Below are 20,189 nucleotides of genomic sequence, written 5' to 3'. Positions count from 1 at the left end.
CTGTTCAGCTTCTTGGGGGCAATTATTTGAAAGGAGTAAATGCTCTGGCTACAATTGCCTCTGTGGGAGTCACAGTAATTGCCATTCATCAGGGCAGCAACCTGCTGAGGGCATCAATTCATAAACTCTGAGCCATCAATAAACTGGAACCTGGGCCCCTGGTGCCAACATTCTTTACACAATGAAATATTATTACTGGCAATTAGGTAAACAATGAGCCAACCCGGAAATGGAAGCGAGGTTGCCAAGGACTGCCTTAGCGCGTCATCCACAGATGTCTTAAATCTTTTCCTGCAAGAGAAACACCTTGGGATAACTCTTTCTACACCACCAGGATCCAAACTATCACAAAAACATTCACAGATCAAAGAAAGGAAGAAATGGTAAAAAGTGAGTATTTGTTTTAAACAGGAAATGTGGTGTGGGGGCAGTAGACAAGAGCCTTCCTATCATAGCTGTCCATGGATATCAGCTACCTTTGTGGAGGCTGGTTTAGGGTAGGGTAGGGAGAACAAGGCTATGTAACTGAACTCAAGGCCACTAGCCCTAAGCCACCGTACTGGGGCAAACTCAGTGAGGCACCTGAGGTGGACATTATCTTATCTGTTATTGCTGCTGTTTTTAAAGAGAGGAGAGGATTGAGGTCAGAGGCCCTAAATTGCCACTCAGATTACTGAAGTCACTCACAGATCAGTGCTGTTGTCTGCTTTTGTCAGATTCCCCCAATTAAGGTGTTCTGACCAGTCTAGAAGCACATTCCCAACTCACCGCAAACCTACCACTTAGCCCTTGGGCCCCAACTTTTCCCCCTCAGAGCATTCTTCTTCCAGGGCTCTGCCTTCAGGGCACAGGGTGTCATGGCAGCCAGGGAGAGCAGGAGGAACTGCCGATGAAGCCGGCTTCTCAGGCTGAAGCCAGAAGACGAAGGGGTAAAATCCAAGGCACCATCAGCAGCTTCAGACAAACAGAGACAGGGCTGTAAAAGTTATTCGAACTGACAAACACAATGGTCAGGTTGAAATGCAATCAGGAAGTTGACGTGTGATGAATGTTGGGGATGTTTTATGAAGTGAAAAAGAAAGTAACTCCAGAACCAGATAATTCTAGTCATTTTTCTGTCTGAGTTGTAATTGATGAGTCCCTCATCGACGCTCCTGTTGTTTTTACCCAAATAAATAATGCCACTGAAAGCTATTTGATGGAATGGAGTACTGCTAAAACAGGGAAAATCTGTGAGAACAGAGGTGGTGGGAGGTCAGGAATTTTTAAAAGGCACCGTTAGAGAAACGCTGTGGTTTGGGGCATGTTCCTAAGGTAAGGCTGTGCACCCTTACCAGGAAATTCTTTTGACTGATAAATCATATTTTATTTTTATACGACTTTTAAGTTTATTAAACTCATTTCACGTATCAAACAAGGTTAGGATGGATGAAATACATTTCTGAAAACTAAGCAGGGAGCGGCAGTCTAGGGGTTAGAGCACAGGATGGAGACTCAGGAATTCTTTATTTTATTTTCACCTCCTTCCACCACAAACTCATGACTTAATGTGATCTGGGCAGAAGAGTAAATGGTTTTTCTTCTCTTTCTCTCATCAGGAAAACAAAGTAAAGCAAAAACAGGCTTTTTCATCCTTTTCAAAGCACTTACTGTATCTGTGCTTGCTCACCTCTCTTATTTTCCTTTTTCTCCATTTCTTTGGTTTGTAAGACAACTCAAATGTCTGGGGGGACTGTGACAGGGTATAACAAGGATAGATACTCTTTGCAGCTCTTTTAAGACCACTTCACATTTAAAAGAAAATGTCAAAGACAGGGCAAACCCTAATGAAAAGTTCAAATTATATTTGACCTTCACTTAGAATTGGACTTCCCTGGTGGCTCAGATGGTAAAGCGTCTTCCTACAATGTGGGAGACCCAGGTTCAATCCCCGGGTTGGGAAGATCTCTTGGAGAAGGAAATGGCACCCCACTCCAGTACTCTTGCCTGGAAAACCCCATGGACGGAGGAGCCTGGTAGGCTATAGTCCATGGGGTTGCAAGGAGTCAGATACGACTTAGCAACTTCACTGTCACTTAGAATAGAAACAGGGTTAAGTGAATAGGATCTTGAGAGCCAAGTATATGTAAAAGTTTCTGAAGAATTTCCTATAGAATCTCAATAGAAAATGTTCTGAGGTTGTCCTAACTCCTGGGTGTGGGATTCTTAGACTCAAGAGAGGGATTAAATATTAGAAAATAACTATCTAGTAAAATGAGGAGAAGGGGACGACAGAGGTTGAGATGGTTGGATGGCATCACTGACTCAATGGACATGAATTTGAGTAAACTCCGGGAGTTGGTGATGGACAGGGAGGCCTGGCATTCTGCAGTCCATGGGGTCACAGAGTCAGACACGACTGAGCGACTGAACTGACTGACTGATCTAGTAAAATACTTCCCAGGTTCAAGAATATCCTGGTGTAGCCCATGTCTAAAATTAAGCAAGTAAAATACATCTCAGAAGAATTACCTTAGATTTTTAAAACCACGTTGGAATTAGTAAACATTTTTGTAAGAAGATGTGATTTACTTTTTTATTAATACTACTTTTCTGTGAGTTTAAATACCTCATTATTTTCTCCCTCACTAGATTACAAACTTTTGAGAACAAAGATTATATGTTTTATTCATTATTGATTTACCATAGCTTCTGACACTGTTGATTGACAGTCTGAAGTATTTGACGTTAAGCTAAAGGATTTTTCCCTCCTGGAAGTATGAAATTTTCCTATTTTTCTTTTAAAAAATGACATCACAGACATAAACTGATATGAGACCAAAATTATCAGGAATCTAGAAATAAACTATTTATTTATTTCATGTTTATATTTTATAGTATTTATTTTATAAAGTTCACAGTCCTTTTATTCGGTGTCTTTAGAATGAGTTGACAGAATCTCTCCCTTGAATTTTTAGATTTTAATCTAATCTTTGCTATTTTATATCAACTCTGGTTAAACATACAACTCTCAAAGTCCTTTCTTTTGTTTATGAACTTACATGCTAATGCCAAATACACATGACTAGTTATTTCCATTTAGAGCCTTCATCAAAACTGCTAGACTGGCGGGAGTTTCAGATTCAAGGAGACTCTACCTTATACTGAGTCTAATGGTTTGTTTGAACATATCCTGTACACTGAAATCTCCAGCACAGAATTTGGGATTAACTACTAACAGTTTTAAATTATCTATTGCTCTTGGATAGATATTTTTTTCTAAAATAGATGATGAGATCCCTGAAAGTCTACCTTACATTATTGATAGCATTTAACCCAACTCTAAAAGTTGAAGGCAATCTCATTTATCCAAGACGTCACAAACCAGAGTACAGCAGATTAATAAAAAAACAATTTTTTAGCCTCGTACTAATAAAATTGTGTGGTGTATATGTGTGCAACTAATAAAACGTAAGTGACATGCTCAAGAGCTCTAGGTACAGGAAAATAAGATTTTTCGTTGTGTTTTTAAATAAATCTGTTAGTCACATTTTTTCATTGTTAGTTGAGCATTCCATTACATGAAAAGAAATGCTTTCAAAATATGTTTCTGACTCAATAAGAAAATATTCAACTCTTACCTTCTGATTTATCGTTAGGAACAGTGTGGTCATCATGTATGCGTCACAAGGTTGGTAAGCAAAATTAACCTTGAAGAACAAAGTGTTTACAATGCTGACGGAACAAACACAATTCTCTACAACAAATTGAACGACTCAATTTGTCTCAATAATGTCTCAATAATTCAACTCACTCGTTAAAAGGTAAGTTTTAAAGTAAACTTGAGTATCATAGGAAAACTGCTTTTTCACTCAAAATAGGCTGAAACTCTTTTATGATTACTATAAAAGGACTAACTATAGATATGTACATTTTTTTCTCTAAGATTATCTCTCCCCAGCCCCCAACAAAAGTCTAATACTTAATCCAGTGCTTCAGACTTTCTAAAATCTTGTGTAAGCAGGTTTTTCATTAAATTTTTTAATTAGGTAGCTTTGCAATTTATGGTTCATGAATTTAACTGTGGTTGTATTCATTATTGAATCAAAGACTTCATGGCCTGTAGTAATCTATTTTTGTGTAATATGTTCTTTCCATCTCTCAAGATATTCTCACAGGTAGCCAGACTCTTTTACCCATTTTCCATGAATAAGGATGGCAGTTGCTCCTGGCAGCCATCCTGTGACCAAGAGAAGAATCAGTCTGTAAAGCTACTACTATGGCACCAGAGCAAAAAGATGATTGTCCTACCTCTAAACTCCCTTAAACATAAGTTATTGTTGTTTAGTTGCTAAGTCATATCTGACTATTTCAGAACTCCGTGAACTGTAGCCCGCCAGTCCACTCCAGTATTCTTGCCACTTGCTTCTCCAGGGGATCTTCCCTACCCAGGGATCGAACCTGTGTTTCCTGCATTGGCAGGCAGATTCTTTACCACTGAGCCATCAGAGAAGCCCTTTAACACAAGTAAAATAATTTTATTAATATATCAGCTTGAGTTTATATTTCAGTGACTTAGAGACAAGTGTTAACTAGGACAGTACTCAGAGAAAAAGAGAGAAAAAGGGTAACACAGAGAAACTACTCAAATTATAATTTTTCCATGGTTTCAGCTAGATTTAACCCAAGTTATTCCAACATAAGAGTTAACATAAAAACAATAATCATAGGCCAAAGAGACAAGCAATAAAAATAACTCCAGGGTCCTCTCTGGTGGCTCAGTGGGAGCCACCTATCAATCCACCTATCAGTGCAGGAGACATGAGTCTGATCCTTGGTCCAGGAAGATCCCACATGCCGCAGAGCAACTAAGCCCATAAGTCACAACTACTGAGCCCACGTGCTACATCTACTGAAGCTCGCACACCCTAGAGCTGGTGCTCCCAAACAAGAGAAGCCATCACAATAAGCCTGCACCTCACTGCAGCTAGAGAGAAACCCCACTTGCCTCAACTAGAGATAGGCTCAAGTAGCAACAAAGACTCAACACAGCCAAAAATAAATAAATAAATAAAAATAACTTCAGAGGTAGTTGCAAGCAAGAGTCGTAGGTTGCTTTCTTGGTGGTCCTGTACTTACCAGCTGCTACTGCTATTATTCTTGCTATTCTTAAACCCTTCCATTTCCTCTTCAATAGGTGAGGAATAGCTTTATTGTATGAATCAAGTAATTGTTGTCTAATGAATTCAAAATGTGGTTCCTTTGCTTCACTAAGAGTTGAAGCAATCTGTTACTGATTTTTTTTTTTTTAATTTCTACATGGCTACCTAAGAACAAAGAAAGAATCACTTCTCAGCCTTCATATATTACTAACAATCACTCAGGTGATTGCCTTAGTGCACCATTAAAGATTTTACTTTCATCATCATTTGACTCATCTAACTAATGGGTAAAACCCTTGTGATTTGAAAATTTCTAAGCTAAGTATATGTTTTCTCTTTCCTTCATATGTGGCCAATGGCTGTTGACTATTACAACGTACAACAGTGATTTTTTTTTTGTCTTCTATTCTTTACTAAAGTATTATTTCTGTATCTTTTTTTAAGGCAACAGATAGAGCAGGCTGGAATCAAGTTGCCTGGGTTCAAAACCTGGTTCTTAATTACAAGCTCTTGGGCAGGTAACAATCTCTCTGTGCATTAATTTCCTTAATTAATAAAATAAGGAATAAGTACAACCTATCTTATCAGATATCATGAGTAAATACATGTAAAGTAATTAGAATAATACCTCACACACCACAAATCATTAGCTATTCATTCATTCAACAAGTAACTCATTGACATCCTACTATGGGTAAGGTATTGTCCTGGGGGACTTCCCAGGTGACTCAGTGGTAAAGAATCCACCTGCCAAGGTAGGAGATGCAGGTGTGATCCCTGGGTCAGGAAGATCCCTTGGAGAAGGCAATGGAAACCTACTTCAGTATTCTTGCCTGGGAAATCCCCCAGGTGGAGGAGGCTGGCGGGCTACCTTCCATGGGGTCGCAAAAGAGCCGGACTTGACTCAGTAAGTCAACAGCAACAATTGTTCTGGGACTTGTGAAACGGCAATGGTAAAACTGCAGGATCTTTCGTGCCTTCAAGTAGACAACTGTCTAGTATTGGAGATAAGGCACAAATGAAAAAAGCAACAATGTAGATAGTATTTAAAAAATACTTAATTATATTATCTAAGAACAGGAGAGAAGACAATGCCAGTATTGTTTTTCCCTTGTATTCATGTAATTTATGTAGTGTTTTGATTTAGCATTTTTCCATTGCTATGTAGATTCTTTGGGCAAAGCTTGCTTGTTTCTTATTGCTTGTTTTCCTATTTATCTACATCGCAAAAGTGGCGCAGGGTATTATAGTAGTAAGCAAGGATGCTAATGAAAACATTAAAACATGTAAAACATGTTGTGGCCTTCTCCCTGGTCTCTAATTGAATAAAACTCATAATACTCTCCTTTGTGACTTATTGTACCTTATAAATACTAAATCTGAAAGATCATATTCTGTTGAGTTTTGAATCTTCAGGATCTAATAAAATGTCCCTGATTTAAGAGACCCAATCAGAACATCACTTTCTCCTAGTCACAGTGATTGATTCAGAAAAAGGGAAAATTACCCAAATAAGATTCAGAAATTTTCTGCCAGAACAATTGTTGAAAGATTCATTCTGTCTACTCATTTTGCCAAGCTGTTGGAATATGAGATTGACTTGCCAACGACCATCTTGCTGCCACCTGGAGAAAGTCTGAGAAGGTAGCAGAGCAGAGGCAAGAGAGCTGGAGACATAGAGACTGAGAACATTGAAATGCAAAATTTGGCTGTACTTGGCCCACTTGGCCTTCCCAAGTAAAAAGCAAATACACTCTCTCTTTGTTTAAAATCCATTTGGATAAGGATGCTGTTTGTGCCTGTATAAGACCCACATATGTTGTTATTATTATTCACATGATTTTTTTTTGTAAGTAAATATTTCTAAAACATAGTCTTAGTCTTTGCATAGTTATGGAAATGAAACAGTCAGCAACATTTCCATCACCCCATCCAAACCACTGTTCTCAACATTGTTATTTGCATAGGGCTTTACAGTTTACAAAGAATTTCTTCTGTCACATTGGATCCTAATTGCAATCCAATCATAAAGTAGGGAAGCATTAATACTTTATGTGCAAGAAAACGAAGGCTTCGATCAAGTTAAGTAATTTTCTTAGCTTAGTTCATTTTAGTAAAGGAATACCTCTTTTCACAAGCTTAATTTTCCATCATAAAAATATATATTGACTTAGTCTTGTATACAAGATGAAGCAACCGACCTAGATTTACCCTCTTGTGTTAAACAACTAGAAAACCAGGGTGTTGGGTGGACTATACATAGTTGACGCTTGAACAGCCTAAGAGTCACTGGTCTCAACTCCATGCCCAGTCAAAAATCCACATATAAATTTATATAGCCTTCCATATCCATAGAGTCAGATACAACTTAGCAACTAAATCACCACCACTACTCCATATCCATGATTGTATCTGCAGATTCAACTGTCAGTGGTTGTGTAGTACAGTAGTATTTACAATGGTAAAGAATCTGCCTGACAATGCAGGAGAAGCAAGAGATGAGGGTTTGATCCCTGGGTCGGGAAGATCCCCTGGAGTAGGAAAGGGAAGCCCACTCCAGTGTTCTTGCCTGGAAAATCCGATGGACAGAGGAGCCTGGTGGGCTACAGTCCATGGGGTCACAGAGTTGGACATAACCGAGCCACTGAGCACACACACACATAAGTAGACCCTTGCGGTTCAAACCCATGTTGTTCAAGAGTCAACTGTACATATATAAAGTTTCAACACTTTCCAGGCAGCACAACTACGGGACTATAATCTCTGGGAGAAGAGAAACAAATAAGGTGAAGCATACAGTCGTACCAGCCAAATGTCCAGGGGCAGTTTTCAGGCTGCAAATCAGGGGGAAAATTCAAAAATGACTTACAGTCTCTCTAAGTTCAGAAAACAATTCAGGGAGATCTCTGAAACTAAAGTGAAAGTGTCAGTCACTCAGTCGTGTCTTAGTCTTTGTGACCCCATGGACTGTAGCCCGCCAGGTTCCTCTGTCCGTGGAATTCTCCAGGCAAGAACACTGGAGTGGGTAGCCATTCCCTTCTCCAGGGGGTCTTTCCAACCTAGGGATTGAACCCGCAGCTCCTGCATCTCCTGCATTGCAGGCAGATTCTTTACTATCTGAGGCACTGGGAAAGTCACAATTTAAAAGTAGAGTACCCAAAAGGAGGGCATTTCAGGGAAAGACTCCTCCCTGCACAGAAAAAAAGTCCAAGATCTGCAGAGGAAATCTTCCATTTTTGGCTGAGTACTAATTTGTGCCAGCTGAGAGAAAATGGTCCAAGTTCAGAGAAACAGCCACCAGAAAGGAGTAGGTAGAACAATTCCTGATGCTCACATCAGTCTGAGAGTAGTTTTGAGTTTCTATCAGCTAGAGTGGAACAAACATTAGATTACAGTAAAAGGTCAGAATCCTTGGCAGGGTCATGCACAGGTGATGGACTAAATCAGCCCTATACCAAAGGATCCTCTAGTTCCCTGACCAGAGATGGAACCCAGGCCCCTGCCTAGGGTCTTAGCCACTAGACCACCAGCGAAGTCCTGGCTTCCATTCTAGAAAAGCGTAAAAGCAAGTCTCAGCAAGACCTAATAAATTTTAAGTAACCTAAATGTACACCAAAATAAAATTTAACTCTATTTAAAGGAATACAATATAGCCCAACTACCAACAAGGGAGAATTTACAACATCTTGCATACATTGAAAAAAAAAATTTACCAGACATGCAAGTGAGCAGGAAAATACAATTCTCACCAGAAGAAAATCAATCAACAAAAACAGTCCTAGAAATGAAAGAGATAAGAGAATTACCTGAAAAGCAAACTGAAATAGTGCTTTCACTATTCAATACAGAAAAAAACATCAGTGACCTATGAGACAATATCAAGGAGTCTAGTACATGTGTGATTATATTTCAGGAGATATGAGAGAAAGGAATAGAAAAAAAGTATTTGAAGAAATAATGTTATCTAAAAAAATTTGATCCAAGTAATCTGCCTACCAATATAAGTATAAAGAATCTCAAGGAAAATAAACATCTGTGATATATACATATACAATGAAATATTACTCAGCCATAAAAAGAGTGAAATCTTATGATTTACTACCACATGGATGCACCTAAAGGGTATTATTCTGAGTGAAATAAGTCAAAGAAAGACAATCTATATGATTCCACTTAAATGGGGACCTAAAAACCAAAACCAATGAACCAACATAACAAAAGAGAAAACAGAATAATAGATACAGAGAACAAACGTAATTATCAGAGGGGAGGGGGTTTGGAGGAGGGAGATTAAGAGGTACAAACTTACAATTGCAAAATAAATAAGTCATGGGTATGAAATGTACAGTGTTCGAAATATAGTCAATAAATAAGTAATATCTTCATATGGTGACATATTGTAACTTTGTGGTGATCATTTTGAAATGTAGAGAGATTATCTGATCACTATATTGTATAATAAAAACTAACAGTGCTGTAGGTCAATTATACTTCAAAAACAAACTCACAAAGAAATCAAATTTATGGTTAGTAGAGGTAGAGTTTGGGTGGGATGCATTGGGTGGTGGCAGTCAAAGGGTACAAACTTTGAGTTGTAAGATAAGTAAGAATGTAATGTACAACATGACAAATACAATTAAGACTTGTTTGTTATATATGAAAGTTGTTCAGAGAATAAACCATTAAGAGTTCTCATTACAAGAAAAAGTTTTCCCCATTTCTTTATCTTTCTATCTATATAAGATGATGGATGTTCACCAAACTTGTGATAATCACTTCATGATGTAGGTAAATCAAACTGTTATGCTGTATACTTTAAATTTATACAGTGCTATATGTCAATTATATCTCAATGCAACTGGGAGGAAAATGAACACTAATGTATGTAAAAAGTTTGTTGAGTTTAAGGCAAAAGCCCTAAGATTGGGACTATATTTCTTCCTGATAAAGTGTATTGTCATTGTTGGAAATGTTTGTATTCTCTTCCTCTGCTAGAAGGTTTTATTAGGTTCTAAGAGTGTTTAATGACAACCAAGGTGTATGTTAAGGAGTGGTGAGGTAGGAATAGTCAAGGTTAGTCATCTATCTGCTTATAGTACAAAATATCTTCTCTAATACCATTAAAAGGTTTCAGTCAATTATATGGTTTCCCTATATATGGTTTGTCATAGTTACCGCCTTTAATATTTAGACCTATGGATATAAAATACATATTACTCTCTTCTGTCTGGATCAACACTCACTAAAATAGTATTTACCTCTGATCACAATAATAATACACTTCTAATATTTAAAAAGTTCATAGAGATATATGCACAGGACTACATAATTTCTTCCAGAGAAATGAATGAAATTAGGGAAGGCTATAGGGTAATTTCATTTAATTGTTATATTTTGTTCTGTTTTTTGTATAGAATATATTAAAATATAGGAATAAAAAGGAAATTTAAAATGTGAAAATATGTCAAAGTAGAAAAAATAAATTCTACATATTGCTGTTAATATTTTATGTATTTTCTTCCAGCAACTCTTCTATTTTTCTAAATGTGTAACTATATATATATATGTATATAAAACTTTAGTTATAGTATTTCAATTCACTTTCTCATGGCTATATCAAATTCCTTCCCTGATCATAATTTATTTAACCATACTTCTATTCCTAATATTTTATGGCAGCATAAGCAACTTTACAAAGAACAAAAATGAGTATAAATCTTTTTTAATATATCAAATTGTTTTCTCAGAGTACATTCCTACAAGTAAACTTGCAGGCTCAAATGTGTGAATATTTTTAAGGTTTTTGTTATAGCGTATCCATATGCTCAGTTATTCAGTTGTGTGTGGCTGTTTAAGACCCCAGGGACTGTGGCACACCAGACTCCTCTTGTCCATGGAATTTTTTAGGCAAGAATACTAGAGTAGGTCGCCATTTCCTTCTCCAGGGGATCTTCCTGATCTGGGTTTCAAACCCAGGTCTCCTGCCTTGCAACAGGATTCTTTTATCACGAGCACCACCTGCGAAGACCCTATATTGCTCTCTAAAAAGCTGTTATCTGACATTAGTAAATTAATTTGTAACTATCCTTGTTTTCCACCACCTTTGCTTCCCTTGTGGCTCAGCTGGTAAAGAATCTGCCTGCAATGTGGGAGATCTGGGTTTGATCCCTGGGTTGGGAAGACCCCTAGAGAAGGGAAGGGCTACCCACTCCAGTATTCTAGACTGGAGAATTCCATGGACTGACTGTATAGTCCATGGGGTCGCAGAGTCAGACACAACTGAGCGACTTTCACTTCACTTGCCAATACTGAAAATGAGCAATTTTTTCACCTTTGCCAGTGTTACATCTGAAAAAATATTTATTATTTTAATATGCATTTCTTTGATTTTTGTGATGTAGACATTTCCTTATAGTGCTCATAACTTGTGTGGTGAATAACCAGTTATTTTCTTTGATCAATTCTTTAAATAAATTTCTTCATAAATAAGAACAGTTCTTTATTTTTATTTATTTTTAAATTTTTACTACTTTACCATGTATTTATGATATTTTTATGAACACATTTTTAAATATTTATGTACTTGAATACATTAACATTTATATTTTTATTATTTACTTTGCATATCTACCAAGAATCAGATTTTTTTTAAATTTTATTTATTATTACTTATTTTTGCCTGCTCTGGGTCTTAGTTGCTGCCTGTGGGCTTTCTCTAGTTGCAGCAAGCAGGGGCTACTCTCTAGTTGCAGTGTTTGGGCTTCTCGTTGCAGTGGCTTCTCGTTGCAGAGCACAGGCTCTAGAGCCTGCAGGCTCAGAAGCTGCATCGCACTCGCTTAGTTGCCCAGAGGCATGAGAAATCTTCCCAGGCTAAGGGTCAAATCCGTGTCCCCTGAGTTGGCAGGAGAATTCTTAACCACTAGACCACCAGGGAAGTCCCAAAATCATATTTATTTTCATCTATACATGATTATTTTATAACTTTAAAGCTCTTTATATACTCTTTAACATTTTAATCCATCTGCAGTTTTTAAAAAATTGTGAGGTAAAATTTTCCAGTTAATCAACAAAGTATGCCATCCTTTTTCCCATTAAGCCATTCTTTCTCACTAATTAAAATCAATTCTTTATGACAGTAGTCACATGGGATTTTGTTAGGTTTTGTTATCTAGGCCTACTTATTTATTCCTCTTGCTTGACTTATATATTCAAAGTAATGTGTTTGTGTTCAAATATGGCATGAATTTCAAATTTTCATCATATGATATTCTCTAAGTACCAACAACTTGGTTGAGTAAAGTGATGAATGTGTCTTGAGTCACTTTCTCAGTTTTCTATTCCATTCCATTAATTTATCTGTCCTTAGACTATACCACACTAACTATTATTATACCTTTGATAACATGATATTTAATTCTGAAAGCTCTCCTCATTAGTTATTCTTTCATTTTTTTTTTGTTTGCTTATTTTCACTTCTTTATTCTTCTGTAGGTACTTTAGAATCTATTTTATTGGAATTGCTTTAAATTAGTACATTTATTTGGAGAAACTTACATTTTTATAATACTTGCATCCAAAAACGTGACATGTCTCAATATGATCTAACCTAATACACTCAGATACTGTCAATACAATTGAGTTTATTCTTATGTATATTTTTATATTTATGTATTTATATATATTTATATAAATAAATATATATTTATGTATATTTTTATATTTATATATATTTATATATTATATATATTTATATTTGTACATATAAATATATATATTTAAGTATATGTTTGTTCTTATGTATTCTTATGTCCTTTTTTCAAGGCATTTTATCATTTTATGATTCTAAATTATTCATTTTACTATTGTAGTATTGGTAATGACCCCAATAAGGCAATATTTGAAACCTCAAGATACGTCAAAAATCTTGTCATATAAGCAGGTTCACTAACCCATTTTTATCAGAAGAGATGACTACCATAAAGGGCATAGAAAGCAGAAAACACAATGTGATGAACTTGGGGTGTTGTTCATTCTGGGGGGGATGGACATTCATGAACTTCAACAAATGTTATTATTCAGAACTCTGTCTTGGGTTCTGATTTCACAAGAGAAGACAGAAATTTGGTTTTATGTAAAATAAGTTCAGTTTCTAAGGACACATGAAAAATGATAAAAGCACACATGAGGAAAGCTAAACATAAGAGGGTAAAATTCTAGTAAAAAATGAGAAGTTGTGTATTTACTTACTCTAAAAAGGTTTATTTGAACACCTATTATGTGTAATAGGCTTCCCAGGTAGCTCCAGGGTAGAAAAACTCCTGTCAATGCAGGAGACCGGGAGCTCAGTCCTCGAATCAGGAAGGTCCTCTAGAGAAGGAAGTGGCAATCCGCTCCAGTACTCTTGCCTGGGATATTCCATGGACAGATGAGCCTGGCAGGCTACAGTCAATGAGGTCAAAAAAGAGTCAGCTTAATAACTAAACAACAACATTATCATTACTATCATTATCATTAGTGTCATCTTTTGTGGAGAAAAATGATATTAGTCAGCTTGAGTTGATATAACAATACCACACACTAGATGGTTATACACTGGATAAGCATATATTTCTCACAGTTATAGAGTCAGGAAAGTCCAAAAATAAGACACCAGCAGCTTTGGAATCTAGTGAGTTCCCCTGGTTGGCAATACTCCACATGTTATCAAGCCACTGTGCATTGTCAAACATCAATGCCTGGGAAGTAACACATCCATGACACCATAAGAAGACAATGGAAGTTCCACGTTTGGTACTTTTCCTGGACTCTACCTCATGCTTTCCTTCCCTTGGTTGGTTTAAATTTGTATCCTTTTCCGGTAATAAACTATAAGCATGAAAACAATCATTGTAAGTGCATTTTGAGGACCTTATTGCAAATTATCAAATTTGAGGGTAATCTCTTTTGGAGACTGTTTCCTTTAAATTTTGCAGCTGGCTTAAACTTTCACACAGGTCATTTGGGTTAAAGTTCCAAATAACTTGACCCTTTACCCCTTCACACACACACACACACACACACACACACACAAACACAGAGGTATCAAATAGAGTTTTCCAGTTTTCAGGGAAATTGAGAGAAAAGCAATCAGGGAAATATTGGATCTCTACTTGAAGCAGTGTTTATAAAGGACATAGAGAAAGCAATTCTCTGAAGGTAGAAATTTTTCCAAGCTGAAAAATATAGAACAAGAACTGAATTGATTATGGTTAGATCAAAATAACAATCATGATCATAAAAATATATAGTATTCTACATTTCCTAAATAAGTCCAGTTCATTGTATTAAAATCACTTATGACTGAAATGACAGAACCACGTGGTAATCTTGAAAAATTATAGAAAGATGAAAATATCTAGTTTCAAAAATAGGTAAGAGAAACAATTTTATAAGTCTGCATATATATATATATGGGTATATATATGTGGTATATATATATGGTATATGGTAAAGTAAAAAGAGACCAGATTTAGTTTTGATCGATAGTAAACAAATTTTCCTGACTCTTGGGAAGAACTAGGCTATAGTTCAGGTTTACTTTGTGGTTTAACCAACAAGTCATGTCTGACTCTTTTGTGACCCAATTGCCTGTAGCCTGTCAGGCTCCTCTTCTATGAGATTTCCCAGACAAGAATACTGGAGTGGGTTGCCATTGCCTTCTCCAGGGGATCTTCCCAACCCAGAGATAAAACTCCAGTCTCCTGCACTGGCAGACGAATTCTTTACCACTGAGCCACCAGGGAAGCCTTTCAGTTCACTAAACGATAATCTAATTCAGAATACAAGCATCTCTCTGTTTGAAGTCTAGGGCATACTCTAAAAGAAATCTGATTCTATTCCAAATGACTCAGATAACACCTCTGCACAATAATTCAAGGAGAAAAATTGGGTAACACTGAAAAGTTGACTAAGGAAGATGAAGTAAAATGGATAGCCACCTTTAACATGAAAGAAAAATATTTAGGAACAAGACGTGCATGCCTGCTGTGCCGTATCAGTTGTATCTGACTCTTTGGGACCCTATGGACTGTAGCCTGCCAGGCTCCTCTGTCCATGGAATATCCCAGGCAAGAGTACTGGAGTGGGTTGCCATTTCCTTCTCTAGGGAACTTCCCAACCCAGGGGTCAAAAACTGAATCTCTCTGTTTCATCTCCTGCATTGGCAAGCTAGCTAGTGCCACTAAGAAGCCCAGGGACAAGACAGTATCTTTCAAATATTTGAATGGTCATTACTCAGAAATACACATTCTTCCACCTACATGGCAATAATGGGTGGAACTAATTCAAGTGTGCAGTTCAATGTGACTAGAACTTTTTAATGACCATAGTTGGCCAAGGGTGAGTGAGTGAAAGTCGCTCAGTCATGTCTGATTCTTTGTGACCCCATGGACTATACAGTCCATGGAATTCTCCAGACTAGAATACTGGAGTGGGTAACTATTCCTTTCTCCAGGGGATCTTCCTGACCAACGTATTGAACTCATGTCTCCCATGTCGCAGGAGGATTCTTAACCAGCTGAGCCACCGAGGAAGCCCAAGAATGCTGGGGTGGGTAGCCTACCCCTTCTCCAGCGGATCTTCCTGACCCAGGAATTGAATCAGGGTCTCCTGCATTGCAGGCAGATTGTTTACCAGCTGAGCTACCAGGGAAGCCTAAGGGAGAAATAAACATATACCCTTCCTTTAGTGGAGGGTGGGAAAGCATTTGTCTAAGCATATGATGGGACCTTTGTTGAGAGACTTAATTTGGTCAAGCGGTTTTTAATTGAGTAAGCTTTTAAATAATCTTTAAAGTTATTTTTACAAAACTGGGTCACCTTTAATTACTATCAAAACTTGAGCAATCATATTTCCAGATTCTTTTTACTAGTCTAGGACCATCTAGAAGTAGTAAATTGAGAGGAAGTGTTTACCAGAAGTGACTTAATGTTTATCAAACTCCTAATTTGTGTTTTACATGTATTATCTAATTTATTCTTTAGAAAAAAATTTACCATTAAGCCAATTTTGTCATTAGAGAGATAAGGTCAGGCATTGACATCATCTACCCAAAATCAAACAGTTAGTAAATGAGCATACACATCCTGACTAACCCAGATCTCTCTCCTTTTAACAGCCATGTTATTCCTCAAGCCATTTCTTTCTAGTGTCAGGAGATGAGAGTCAGCATTGCCAGTGAAGGAATGACAGGGATTTCTTGTAAATCAGACACAATATCTTACAAACCACAGCTGTCTCGGGCCATTAATGTGGGTACCAACAGCTTCTCCTATTTCAGAAAGCTCTTCAGTGTCTTACTGAATTATGAGAGTGCAACAATTTAAATTTATTTTTGTATACAAGCTCCATATCATCAAGAAAATATGAGGGTGTGTTCCGTATGCTATGTTTACGAAGATCAATGCCATTGCCACTTTTAAGAAAACATTTTCTGTGAAATGTTCCTTGGCTTCATAAAACTGCATTGACTGAGGTTTCCATAAAAATCACCTGATCTAGTCTATATCAAGTTCAGAAGCTTGCCTGAATCAGCTGAAGACAACACAAATATGTGATGGCATGATCAGGATTGTTTGGTTTCAAGTGCCAGAAATTCAAATGGAACCAGGTCACACAATGAGGAAAATTTATTGAAAAGCTAATTTTCTCACCTGAGGAAGAACAGAGGTACAACTATGCTTCAGAGATAAGTGAACAAAGCAATCAGTCTTCCCCAGGATCCCCTCTTTGCCTCATTTGTCTTTCTATTCACTTTGGCCTCCCCAGTGTCATCCTCTTATTCTGCGTTGTGGACAATGGCTTCTGGTAGTACTTCAGCGTTACTTCCTGGAGCTCCCATTCACTTAAATTCCAGGGAATATAACTTAGTTTCATTTGAAAATTATGCATAAACACCGTCTTACTCTGTTTAGGTCAGGTATCTAACGATGAGTCAATCAGTTCTGTCCCTGAGAAAGAGTTTAAGTAAATCAAAATGGTCCTTGTGGGACTAACCTCAATATTAGGGTCATTAGCCCTGAAAGTGAAAGTGAAAGGCACTCAGTCCTGTCTGATTCTTTGAGACCCTGTGGACTGGAATTCTCCAGACCAGAATACTGGAGTGGGTAGTCATTCCCTTCTCCAGGGTATCTTCCCAACCTAGGGACCAAACCCAGGTTTGCCACATTGCAGGTGGATTCTTTACCAGCTGAGCCACAAGGGAGTGGGTAGCCTATCCCTTCTTCAGTGGATCTTCCTGACCCAAGAATTGAACTGGGGTCTCCTGCATTGCAGATGGATTCTTTACCAGCTGAGTTACCAAGAAGTGGTCCTATAGGCAAAGAAATCATAAGCCAGGGAGACACCATAATTAGCATCTATTATGTTTGACCTTCAGGTTAATTAAATACTTCTAAGGAAAACTCTACTAAATCATGAACAAATTTTAAACACAAAATGCTGGGTTCTTAATGAAATGGAGATTCCCTGGTGGCTCAGTGGTAAAGAATCCACTTGCCAATGCAGGAGACGCAAGTTCCATCTCTGGGTTAGGAAGAACCCTTGGAGAAGAAAATGGTAACCCACTTCAGGATTCTTGCCAGGAAAAATCCCATGGAGTGAGGAGCCTGGTAGGCTACAGTCCGTCAGATCCCAAAATAGTCCTAGCAAACAAGTTTAATGGAATAAACTTCAATTATCTAGAAAATGTATTTACTTGGGGCATTTCATTGTTTAATGATATAGAACAAAACATATTTTAGTCAAAGCCTTTTGACAATAATGTCTTAGCAATAACAGTATTAAGTTGCTAAACCAATTGTGTGGCCTAGAAAACAAAATCCTTTCAGATGTGATTGAGGTCCTAGGGAAAAACAGAGTCCTTGTTAAAATGACAATTTTGTAAAAATATTCCAAGGATTGTTTCCTCTTCTACTCAATTGTTCTGAAGCATTAGTTTATAAGCATTAGTGAATGTGGATATTATTCTCTTATACTAAGATCGAAGTCAAAACTTGGTGAGAGCAATACATAGAAATGTATGTTAATCATTAGAAGAGGTTTAAAAGTGTATGTTCCAATGACATGGCTATATAGATACAGTTCTCAACTGGAAAACCGTTAATGTGAAAATTCAAGGAGCTGCCACGAAGAAAGAGTTTATGCCGAAGGCAAATTGTCAAATCTGAAATGTAAGGGCTAAGAGCTTGTCTTGGACAGATTAAAAAAACACACAGCAAATAGACTGCATTGTTGTAGGCTGAAGCTCATTTTCAGAAATACATTGCTCAGCACTAAAGTGGACAGTCTAATCAGTTCCTCTGCAGAAACAGCTAAACCTTTGCAAATGAAAGAAAATCAACAGAGATGAAGCTGTGACTGGAAAATTTGATCCACATGGTTGTATTTTTAGGTATGTCAAAGACTGACCTCCGTTTGCAGTTTTTCTAGCGATAGTTTAATGTAAAATTAGCCTATATGTAGCATTTCTATGTCTCATGGAGTTATGCTATATATTTTACCTTATCTATTATTTCTAGAAAGGTAAATATTTCCTTTATTCATTTCAAATACTCCTTCTTTTTAAGCTATGCAAATGGTAATTAGCCTACTCTGCAAACATTTGGTGTAAGATTCTGGTTAATTAACCTAAAATCCTTATCTGTGATAAGAAAGTTTGATGGAAATTTACTGAAGATGGAATGTACTGTTTTGTTACCTCCAAAATATCTAAAGGGTAAAGAGATGGTGAACATATGGGGAAATTCTCACCACTGGAATCTAAGCAGGAAGATTTCTTACTTTTTCATCAGTATGCGGGAAATTTTTGAGGGTGGAAAAATAGTGACATCTCCATGTTTAAAGCAGACACAACCTGGTTGTTTTCACAGGCATATTATTATTTCATAGATAAGTGCATCAACACATATATATATGTGCATAGGTAACTAATATGGGACCAGGGAATAAAGCTCTAGAGTAAAACCATTACCCTATTTTAAACTAAGGCAATTCAGTTGACAATCATATTGCTGTGTGATATTCAAATGTCAAATGCATATCTCATTTTCAACTAAGACCATTACATCATTCCTTGTCAAATGCCCTGAAATATGGATAGGTCTAGCTCTGATTAGATAAGGGACCTCTTGCTGGTGTTAGCAAATCCAACCCCAGGGATTGGTTCCCAAGCTGAGGGAAATGGCAAAGTTATTATTGATGATGGTGCCAAAGCTAACAGGTTTCACATGTCCTTCATGAACATATGGCTACAGCCCCAATAGTGACACTGTTAAGAGCCATTTGTTCAAGTGTCCTAGAATTCTGACTGAAAAAAAGTGAAAAATCCATACATTTTATTAAGTACCCACCAATATGGAAGTTTGTTCAACTCATTGCAGTTTACCTGGTTCACTGCGCTTACTGGAATCATATGAAAAATAATCTTTTATGTATGTGCAGGAATTTGTCTCCCTAAAGGGACTATATAACATGTACATTAGAATCCAAGTCTGGGGGGTTTGAGTCTGGGCTCTCTGGGCAATTCTAGCTATTTGATTTTGGCAATGGGCTTAATTTTTCTAAGCATCAATTCTTCTACATGGTTGTGATTATTGTAAAAATTAAATGAACTCATGTATGACCAATGAAAGGTAACTCTTCCTGTTATGCTATTTGACTTTACTCAATTTCATGAAATGTGTAGGGTACACATCATAGTCTTGTTCTAGTTCAAGAAACAGATCCCCCAAAGAAGAGTGGCTTGTCCAAGGTTACAGGGCTCAGAAGAATGAAAGGGAATCAAGTTCATGTCTCCTTATTTGAAATTCAGTATTCTTAAAGTGTCTGTGGAGGAACAGAAACTCTGTAAATTAGACTGTAATTAAGGTACCACTATACTTACAGAGGCAAAGTGAAATAGTGAATTGGTCCAATTACCTCAATAATTCAGGCTCAAAAGTACCCAAATAATTTTATGTAGTATGTCTGAATATTTCAGGTCAAATATCTGAATAATTGCCCAATTATTCA

At 37.1% G+C, this 20,189-nt stretch overlaps 1 long non-coding RNA gene across 1 annotated transcript; it reads left to right on the top strand.

Annotated features, from left to right (window-relative positions):
- Positions 1-261: 261 nt before the first annotated feature.
- Positions 262-5,671, top strand: LOC110151112 (uncharacterized). Its single transcript, XR_002317954.2, has 3 exons — positions 262-390; positions 3,639-3,803; positions 5,586-5,671. It is a non-coding gene; the product is annotated as an uncharacterized lncRNA (long non-coding RNA).
- The last annotated feature ends 14,518 nt before the right edge of the window (positions 5,672-20,189 follow it).

Source organism: Odocoileus virginianus, chromosome 4 (genome assembly GCF_023699985.2).
Source record: "Odocoileus virginianus isolate 20LAN1187 ecotype Illinois chromosome 4, Ovbor_1.2, whole genome shotgun sequence".
Classification (NCBI taxonomy): Eukaryota; Metazoa; Chordata; class Mammalia; order Artiodactyla; family Cervidae; genus Odocoileus; species Odocoileus virginianus.
This window is presented reverse-complemented; position numbering and strand designations above follow the sequence as displayed.